The sequence below is a fragment of the Astyanax mexicanus genome, chromosome 18, assembly GCF_023375975.1.
Source record: "Astyanax mexicanus isolate ESR-SI-001 chromosome 18, AstMex3_surface, whole genome shotgun sequence".
NCBI lineage: Eukaryota > Metazoa > Chordata > Actinopteri > Characiformes > Acestrorhamphidae > Astyanax > Astyanax mexicanus.
Window position 1 is genome coordinate 34,159,356 of NC_064425.1, and position 10,640 is coordinate 34,169,995.

The following is a 10,640-nucleotide window of genomic DNA, read 5'->3' on the forward strand; positions in this document are numbered from 1 at the left end:
GAGCTAAACTGCTGATAATGTTCAGTTTAATCTGATATATTAACCAAATAACTAATTGCCACAACCATGAACAAACACTGTCTTTGCTCCATGCTGTTTACATGCAGCGTATGTGTTGTGTTCACCACTCACAACTCTGTTTACTATGTGTACATCTGCACTGCATGTTACATTGAAAACACTGTGTTTAAAAGCGCAGTGGCAGCCTCACACTGCATAGATATATGCCATTTTGGAACACAGAATCTTCTCTATATTTACTTTCTTGCTCACACGCCAGACAGCTCTGACCAATCAGAGACAACATGCTTGCGTGGTTTATTGGTGCATATTTTGGTGCATTTAGGTTTATGCCTGTGTGAAACCAAACCAAACAGAGAGAGAAACGCTCCAAATAAACAAACTCATCAACTGATTCAGACCATAGAAACCAACTACAGTGTTATATCAGTAAGTTGTGCTTCCAGTTCTGTCCAGGTTTTAAAATTAGGACTAGGGATGGAATTTCTATTCAATTTATTCTGCCTTGATCCTAAGAGAACACTTAAGGCATATATGATTGTTCTTGCCTACCAAAAAGTCCTACAAAAAATATGAATTTATATATAAAAAAAAAATCTTACAACCCTAAGAAATGGAGCCCTGGCAGGAAAGACTACATTCTGATGGTGAGTGAGGGACACACCCACTAGCAAATAAATGATTCAAGCAACAAAATATTTACTTTTTGTGTATGTAATAATCTTGTGCATCTCAGCTGTTCTGCTTTACCATATAGGGTATAGAATTAAGTAAACTTACTCCAAAGTGAGTAAAAGTTGTTACTTCAAATTACAACAAAGTAGTAAAGCTGAATTAACAGCAGAAGAGCTTAATTACACTCCTCAATACCTTACAAATAAACTCTGAAACACTACAACGCTAAAGAGTAAAGCTGCAGTGAGAATAAACTCTACACATGTTTTACTCCAGATTATTATCCAGCTCTAGCCCTTTACTGTAAACCTCAAAAACTTCTGATCATTGCACTCTGATTGGTTGAGAGATCTTCTCCCATTATTGGCAGTCTGAGCAAATCTTATATTGAAAGATAAATTGTAAGCCTGGTATTTGGTACATGGCCTATACTTTGTTACTAAAGCAGAAATGTTTATTATCTATACTTAACTGGAGTATTTATTTTTTTAGACACTTTTTACTTCTACTACTTACATTGTCACACAATTATCTGAACTTTCCTCGTTACTCCTATTTCATTTCAGCTCGTTTTCATTCCTACTTCTCATTGTTTAAAAAAAACCTGTCCAGATAAAGTGAATATAATTGTGGTTGGATGAGAAGTATAAACATATACCATTCTGACACCCTATTGGTGTATACGCGATCCATCACAACTTGAGACAATTTGTTTGTAACATTTACTTAAAATGTTTAGTTATTATGCCTAAATTGCAAGTTATTTTAATTAAATATACAATAATTCTAATTTCACAGTCAAGTGAATAAATTAAATCTATGTTTAGTCTTTTTTAACTTCAGTTAAAACATACATTTTTTAAATAATCATAGCAAACAGACTGAGAAAAAAAAGTCCTACATATTGAACAGAAAAGCATATTGCAAAAAGCACACTCTAAGAAATGAAACACTGATATTGTTCTCATTACATAAATGATTATGCTGAAATTACTCTTACTTTTTAAAATTTTACAGTCAAAATAATCAAGTTTCATTGCATTAAAATAATAGTATGAGATTTCAATGCAACACAATACTGCAGATTTAAACCAATTACTTTAAACGCACTAGCACTTGAATTGTCCCATTGCGGTTTCCATACCCGCAGTTTCGCACATGCGCGGTATTTCTGCGGCTAAGGGGCACAGATGCCATTTTCACCACCCCAAAAGCGTGCGAGAGACCTCCAGGTGTGTCTCGGGTTTCAACGGTAGCCATCCATCATTTATTCGGTAAGTACAAAGTTTTACTTAATAGTGCTTTTAAAACGGTACCTTTGAGACAACAGATAAGTGTTAATTTAGTGAGTTTTTTGCGCTCTGCTGTACGTTTTGACGGCATTTAGGGCTCCACACAAAGTCAGTCAGTATGTATTTTTCACGTGCCAAATCGTATCTTGCCAACTGTAAATATTCCAACAACACACCTAGGTTTGCTTGTAATGTCTTTAGTTTTATGTCCATTTCAATTCGTTTAGAACTAATTCTGACTCTAACTGTGTACTTTTTAAGCAGAAAATGTGCAGTAAATATGAGACTAACAGCCGGTGTTCTGTCGGTTTGTGCTACCTTGTCAAACCTTGCTACCCCTGTGTATTTAAATGTAAAAACACCAAAAATTTTAATATTCTCGCAGAAGCAGGCTCTGTATGGTAATTCAGTAAGTCTAAATCGCTGTATCAAAGTATATTTAAAGAAATATAGGTGATAGTTGTTTAATTTATAGCTAATACATATATGTTTTTATATTACATTTTATATAGCATTTTTTACACGGGTTTAAACCTCAATCAAACAATGAGAGTGAGCTCAGATTTGTATGATGCACCTGAAAATACAAACTAACAAAATTATCAGGGGAAACGCTTGAAAACAGTAAAAAAAGATGAGTTGACGCATGCGCATTGCCGCTAAGTAGCACGTATCGACGGGTAGCACAACTTGGCCGAACACCGGCTGAATGTCAACACTGTGTCGTTTAAGGTGGAAAAAAAATTACTTAAATATACAGGGTGTGTCAAAAGTCTCTGGACATCCTTTTATTTAGAAACAAAAAGTGGAAATTTCGGCGTGAAACTGTCTTCCCCCCCCCCTCCGTTAATGCTTTTTTTTCTCTCGTGATTTGATTTTTTCCGTCGGCTGCTCTCTGCGTGCGAGAGAGATTTTTGCCCGCGCATTTTCAAAGTTTGGGGGCGGGACATGTGCCGGACGCTATTGGCTAATAGAACCTGTTGGTTTCGTGACTGCCTGCTCACTTCGAACAGCCTCTCATAGTACAACTAAAATGGTGAGGGCAGAGGAGCCGACAGGAGAGAGAGATGGATAAAACTCTGGTTTATGTCACTTACAGTAATGATTTCATAGTCTTATCACTTCTTATTAGCACATATTCACTCGTTGCCGCTGCAGCTCGGCAAGATTTTGCTTTAGACTAGAATGCGTTATTTTTGCATAAGACAACATTTTAAGAATCATATTTTATAATATTTAACTGCTTAAATAGTCTTTATAAAATAATAAATAATTTTTCAGATTAAAATTCTTAAAGGCATAATAAAATCTAAAATTGTTTTACAATAGCAATTTAAATAACCTTGTGAACTTTTCATGTTTGTCTTCCCGTGAAATGTTTGTGATCAGTAACTACAAATTGTCTGGATTGCAGGTTTGTCAGCAAGTGTCTTACCTCACTGATGCAAAGCCAGTAGCTCAAATGTAGTTGTATTCTTTACTTCTTAAAGCAATTATTTTAAGTGCTATAGATTCTTGAGGGATTGTGTAACAATATCTGTTATTTATAAATGATACATTTTGATAGTTTCAATTATTGCAGATCATTGACACATCCAACTCTTGTTTTCAGGCTCTGAATGTGGAGGTGCAAACAGTGTTCTGAAAGTGCATCTACGAGGTACCAATTACTAAAACATTATAAACTGAAGCATGGCCATTATGGTCAGAGACACCCATATCCATGTGCATACTATGAATGCCCATGCTCATTCAAAACATGGAATGCTCTTAAAACTCATTTGAGTCGATTTCATGTTGATACTTCACATCAAAGAAGTGCAGAACTAGTAATATTTACGTGCCTGTTGTGTCCTGGAAGTGAAATACCATCTAGCAGAGAATACTTTTCTCATATAAACAATAATTTGAGGCATTATGAAACAGTAACTTGTTTGTTTCAAAATTGTTCTTTTCAAACTAATATTTATGCTACTTTCAAATCCCATAAGAGTAGGAAACATGCTAATTGCACAGTAAAAGACTTTAAAGTTGGATTGGTGAATTGTAGGGATGAAAATCTGAAGAACATTCAACTGATCTTGGAGAAAGTACTTCTGACTTAGTTTGTCACAATTTGATTGAAGCTAATGAAGAAAATGAGAACTTGCAAGACACAATAACTAAAAAAATAGCATCTGTCCTTTTGAAATTAGAAGTTTTTTCACATGTATCATGCTCTGCAATTGATGAATTACTGGAGGAGCTACATTTCATTTTTACCTCTACTGCACTGCCTGTCTCTCACAGTGCAACTTTAGACATTTTCAAAAAGCATAACCTACAGGTTAATCAGTCAGTAATTGATGAACTCAGCCTTGCCATTTCTACTAATAATCCATTGATAAAATCTATAGGTAACGGTGGTCCACTAGCTTCAGCTTTCAAAAGTCACAGGACACCCTTTTACCTAAATGCTGAGAATTACCTGACAATGCTACGTGAAAGATGATCAAAGATGGCAGTTTCCCCATTTGTTATTTTTTTCAGATACGTGTTCAGGTATTTAGATATGTTGTCATTTTCCGTTCGTTTCTGAAACAAAAAGGTGTCCTGTGACTTCTTACTTACCCTGTAGATGTAAAAAAGGAACCTAAATCTGGAAGCTTTGGTGCATTTGTAAAGATTTGTTCTAAAACTGTTCTCCCACAGAATCCCAGTATTGAAGTACGACGGGAGTGCATCCTGAAAGCATTGTGCATCTACTTGAATGAAAAGTCTGACAGCCTTATGAAGGAGTACTTGGTAAGTTGCAACTTTATTCAGCTATAGCAGAACTGATACAGAAAATGTATAACTTTTTTTAAACATGCTTGTTACATTTTAATTTAACAAAACTATGTGAATGGCGTATCCTGGAAATTCTTGCTAATTTATAGCCTCAGCAACTTTTTCACTTGTAACTGCATAAGTGCTAGTATTTGCATGTTATGCAAAACTGATTTGGCCAGTAATACAGCGTTACATTTTCCAAAAATAAGAGACAAATGGTTGATGCAACTAATCATCAACCAAAAAAGGGCAGCAGATTATACATTAGTGGTACCCCTGTTCTTTAATTTCTTTCTAGCTTGTTGAACTACAATGCTTGGCTGCTGTGTGCCTTTTTAAGGGAGAAGTTTTACAGTCTTTGTAGAGTAGGGCCTTTGTAAACTGAAGATGTTTTAGGTATATACAGTTAGTTGGACAAATGAAGGGGCATTTATTACTGCGTCATGGATGCATAATTAATACTAATATCTATCTATATATATATATATTTTTTTTGTTTGTTTTGTTTTTTTCAGGATTTTGATCTTGCTTCAGGGAGAGAAGTGGAGAAAATGGTTTTGGGCGTAAGTGCTAGTCTACATCATCCGACATGAGGGAGCAGACTCTACAGATGTACCTGAGGATGTTGGCATAGTCATTGAGGGATGCACAGTCCTGCAAGATCTGGGAGATGTGGCAAATGGATGTGCAGTCTTGCTTGGCTTGATCTACTGTTTAAACTTGAGCTATCCCAAGGACCTGCGATACACGTTCGAATTTTTTCAGAAAGTGTTGATGGAACTGGATGGGAGCAAGCTCTCCAATAAAGTGCAGGTCCTCAAAAACAAACTGCTTGAGTAAAATCACGTACAGTAGATACGACTTCTTGGAGTTGGAGGACTTCTTGGACATGGAGTTAGACTTCTGTTGACTCTTGATTAGGCAGAGATATTGTCTTTGGATTTTGGACTAATGATGGACAAAACAATGTGAAACATATTTTGGTTGATTTTGTAATATCTGCAATGTTTCAAGTTTTCAGCTGTGATGCATGTTTGAATTTCTTCAGAAAGTGATGGGAGTTGGATGGGAACAAGCTCTCTAAGGTGCAGGTCCTCAAAAGTGAAAATGCAGTAAAATCACCTGCAGTAGTCAAGACTGGGAATGAAGTTAGACTAGTCTTTGGATTTTGCACTAATGGTGGAAAAAACAATTGATCTATAGACTTTTTTTTCTCAATAATAATTGCTGTTTCAGCTGTAAGCACATGTAACTTTTGTTTTCTGAGCTGGACTCAAAAACAGTTTAAAAAGGACAGCCAATTTTGATATTGTTGAAGCTATCTCAATGCTAATGTTGTATGGTCAGTTTTATTATTATTATTATTATTTTTTATAATAGTATTGAAAACTGTTACAATAAGCTTTAGGTCTCAGGTCTTCTAATCTGGACATCATGGGTCAGATATTTTATGAGACATAAATGTAGCTTCGAGGTACTTTAGAGTTTTTTCATGTTTGGAAATAAAACAGTTAAAAGGTATTCAACTTTAGTATAAAGAAATTGACAACCCTCTTAAATATGTGCATTGAATAAGTTTATTTATTTATTTTTAATTATTTTTGGACTATTTGTTTTAGTGAAAGTACATTTTCAGTTTGTAAATTTGTGCTTAATTTGTTTATGTATTAAAGAGCAGGTTTTATTTTGTATTTGTTTTTTTACATATTGTCTTTGATTTATAATGGTCTTAATATAATACCTAATGTAATACCTTTCATAACTTTTGACAAAATGTAATGTTTGACAAATTCCTCACTGTTTCTGAACCTGATTGTTTAATAAAGTCAGGTGAACAAATGTGACTTAAGTTGTATTTAGTTAACCTACTGCCTTAAATGCAGCAAACCAGGGTTCAGTCATTAAGTGCAATCAACATGAACCTAAAACATTAATATAGCTTATTTACGTTGAGTAAATTGAACTTAATCATGTTAAGTTAAGTCAACCTGTTCTAAGTGAATTCAAGACAACATTGTTACATTAATCCAACATAACTCCATGATGTTGCATTTAATTAAAACAATTTTTGTTAGATTTACTTAGAATATGTTGTTGCAATTAATTGAATATTGTTTTCCTGATTTAAGCAACCAAGTTTTGTGGGACCGGTTGACATAACTAGATTAAGTAAATACAGCGTTTCATTTCTTAGAGTGCATCTAAGAAAATGACACCAGCCAGACACATGATGAACAAGTTTAAGGTAAGTTAGCCTGGGGGAATTGAGTCCATTCAGTTCCCCCAGGCTACCTTGCATTTGACAATCCATGAGCCTGTCAAATGAAACAGACCAAACCCCGTTATTTTATGTTGATTTAACATAGCTTGAATTTGAGTTCAAACAGTTCAAAACTGAGTTTTACAGTGTAGATACATTATTGATCCCAAAGGTAATTTATGTATCAGTCTACCTCATTTGCATGTAAAAAAGAAATAATGAGAAGTTTGAAATGACAGCCAATGAAAATAAATAACACAACATCAGGTACGTCAATGACAAAACTAAAACAACTCTAGAAACGCTGTATTTGAGACATGCAAGTCCCTGGTCCGTGCTGCTGGCCTTTTCTTTTCTCAGCGTATTCAGTGCTGTTTACCCGCAGGAGCTGTTGATCACTGTAATGTATTTCTGGTTCTCTGAATATAAGAGGGTGTTTCTCATTTTAACATCCTCTAGAGCTCATTTAGGACTTGTTTACTTGTTCTCCTCAAGTCCCTTTGAGACCATGAACAAGACGATTCACTGAGTCTAGATGTTTGTTACATCTAAGATAATTATTTCAGCATTTTTAGGAATTAAATTAAATGACTATAACTTACACACGTGTTTAACTGGGTACCTCCCATCTCACCAAAACACTTGATTCAGCTCCTCACCTAATTTGTTATACATTCTTTAATAGGGTTAAAAATGAAAAACATTTAGTTTATTGCACATTTTACAGTCATTTACTGTCATAGTTGCTTATAAATGATTATAAAATTGCATTAAATCAATGTGGGAACTTCAGCATGTTACTGCAACATAAGAATAATATTTAACTGTAAATGAACTAGAGTAGTACAACCTATTAGAGTATGTTTGGCATAAGTAAACACACTTCAATACTGCAGTTATTGTTAACAATAACCATATGGAGGCTTTCAATTGCCAATGATATACTGCAAATCTACTGCTATTCATACAATAAATGAACAACAACATTCTGACTGGAAAGATGCTGCAAAAAGACAATTCTGCAGTTCAGGAAGGAGCCCTAATGGGAGGCACACTCATTATGCAAATAAATAATGTCAGGGGCCAGTAGGAAAGGTGTACCTTTTGTATAACATACTAAGCATTTTTTGTGAGTCTTAGTTGTTCAATTTAGTTTATATTTGCTCTACATATGGAGTAAACTCTTCCTAAGTGAGAGCTTCAAATTTAATGATTAGATTCTGTACTTGAGTTTTTACAGCTTATAATTGGGTAAAATTTAGGGAATCTGTGTATGTGGTGTTTAGTCTCACAACACAGCTGTAATTTACTGGAAGATTTATTTAATGTTTTTTTTACTCAAACATTACATTTTACATGTACAGGTGGCAACAGCTTTCACAGTGCATCCCAAGATGCATTGCTTTAGACAGTTTTACAACAGAACATCGCCAAGCAGTTCCTTACTAACACACCAACCATAAATTTAATGTATAGAATACAGCAACTGGCTATAGTACCCAATAACTTGGTACAAAACGTAAGTTAAAGACAGATTCTTACAGTTCATATATGCATGCATGCAGACCAAAGAGAAGGTAGCCGGAGGGGAAAGACTATACAATGATGGTGTGTAAAAAAGGAGGCCACTCCCAATGTGCTAAATTTTACTCCAAAAGGTTTAATTGCACACAACTTCGACTGTATATTACTGCAGATATTTGGCATAAAACTTACACCTTTCCCATTGGCTCCTGGCAGCATCTATTTGCATAATGGGTGTGGATTCCACCTCTCACTATCACTATCATGGTGTAATCTAGGCTGCCCTTCTTAGTATTTTTATGGATAATTGTGTTTGTCTCACTGGAGTTTTATGGTTTTAAGAGCTATTAGATCACATGCCACATTGTAAAAAACACAGTAAATTTAAATCTGTTAACACTTCTAATGGTGGCTAAGTTACAATTTTAATTGCACAATGTCAACACGCACAACAATGTGCAATTTTAGTCCACAATCAAGCTCTCTTATCAGAGTCAGAATATTATTTAGTTGTTCTCAACAACTGCTGTTTAGATTGAACTGAGGGACCAGCGCACGATTGGGTAGCACCACCCTTCCTCCCCTTGTTCTCTCTTTCTCACACTCACTCACTCACTCACTCTCTCTCTCTCTCTCTCTCTCTCTCTCTCTCTCTCTCTCTCAGTCTCTAGCAACAGTAACCATACATATATTTAGTTGCCAAACTTTTGTTTGGAATTCTTAGAAAACCCATTTTCCAATTTTCTATACATATGAACAATTAATTACCTGATCTAAAGATTAAAAAGGCCTGTTGGTGGTTTTCTTTAAAATCTACATTGTAAACCCACAAATAGCTTGAAAATAAATTGTCTGTTTTATGTAAAATTGGATATTGTGTTGCCATTGACCTTTTCTGTTGGACTCTAGCACAATCTATTTGCATGCTAGGTTTGTCTACTAGTTTCTGACACTCACTATCAGTGTGTATTTACTTTGTAATAATTCTGTGTTTGCTGAGTGTTGTACAGTTGTTCTATAGCATTTTGTTTTTTATGAGTATTTCAAGTCTAAATTTTGCTTTAGTTAAATCACATTAACAACAAATGTGTTTTTTTTTCACAATTATTGTGTAAAGCAATAGACATAAAAATACATGAAATAATTTAACTTTCAATGTAAGCATAATAAATTTGAGTTTTAAGTCAAATTAACTCAAGTTATCAGTAAACATTTAAAAAAAAAATCAAATGATCAAACTTAAAGGGTAGTGTATAACTACACAGGTTATTTAGTCAGGCCAATTTTAAACAAGAAACTTAATACATTTAAGCTTTAGTTTTGGAAGCAATTCAATAAGTTTTGTTCAGCTGAATTATTTCTAGTATTTCAGTGCCAGACAGTGATAGACTCTCTCTCTGTGTGTGGTGAGGGTGGAGCGAGGAGAAAGAGTGAGAGACTGAAAGAGGAAAGAGCTGTTTTCAGCCTCCAGCATTTAGTCTTGGATTACGGCAGTGATTTTAAGATTAGTGATTTTTAACGTTTAGGGGCTCCCGGATCATTTCTCTCTGTCAGGCAGGAGATATTATATAGCGCTCTTAGATTTTCTGAATTATTTCAGCAGTAGAATCACTGGATCAAACTCCTCGTGTGAACCAGATGCAGGCCGTTAGCGAGGTCAGGGTCATACAAATGTAAACGCTAATAGAATATTGAATCTTTGACAAGGCGTTTAGGCTTTGTCCTCAAGACTAGTGGATTCCATGGATTGTCTTACTCCTCATCCATAATGCATGAGCCCGGGTCAATATTCCTCTCCAGCACTGAGACGGGGGAAACAGGTCAAATCCCCTGTCAGCCACGCTAAAGTTTCCCCTTCGATTCAGAGCACAACAGGTTCAGCCTGCGCATATAAGAAAGATTAGAAACAGGGAACAAGAGACAGCAGGAAGTGCTTTAATAATACAACCTCTATATATGACTGTTTTTATTGTGATACACTCAAAAATAATAAAGTTGACTTACATTTTTAACGTGAAAGAATACTAAGCTAAGTATATAATGTTAAGCTAAAACAG

The 10,640-nt window shown here is 35.0% G+C and overlaps 1 long non-coding RNA gene across 1 annotated transcript; it reads left to right on the forward strand.

Annotated features, from left to right (window-relative positions):
* Positions 1 to 3,380: 3,380 nt before the first annotated feature.
* Positions 3,381 to 6,134, forward strand: LOC125782671 (uncharacterized). Its single transcript, XR_007425416.1, has 4 exons — positions 3,381 to 3,458; positions 3,601 to 3,648; positions 4,680 to 4,772; positions 5,315 to 6,134. It is a non-coding gene; the product is annotated as an uncharacterized LOC125782671 (long non-coding RNA).
* Positions 6,135 to 10,640: the final 4,506 nt, after the last annotated feature.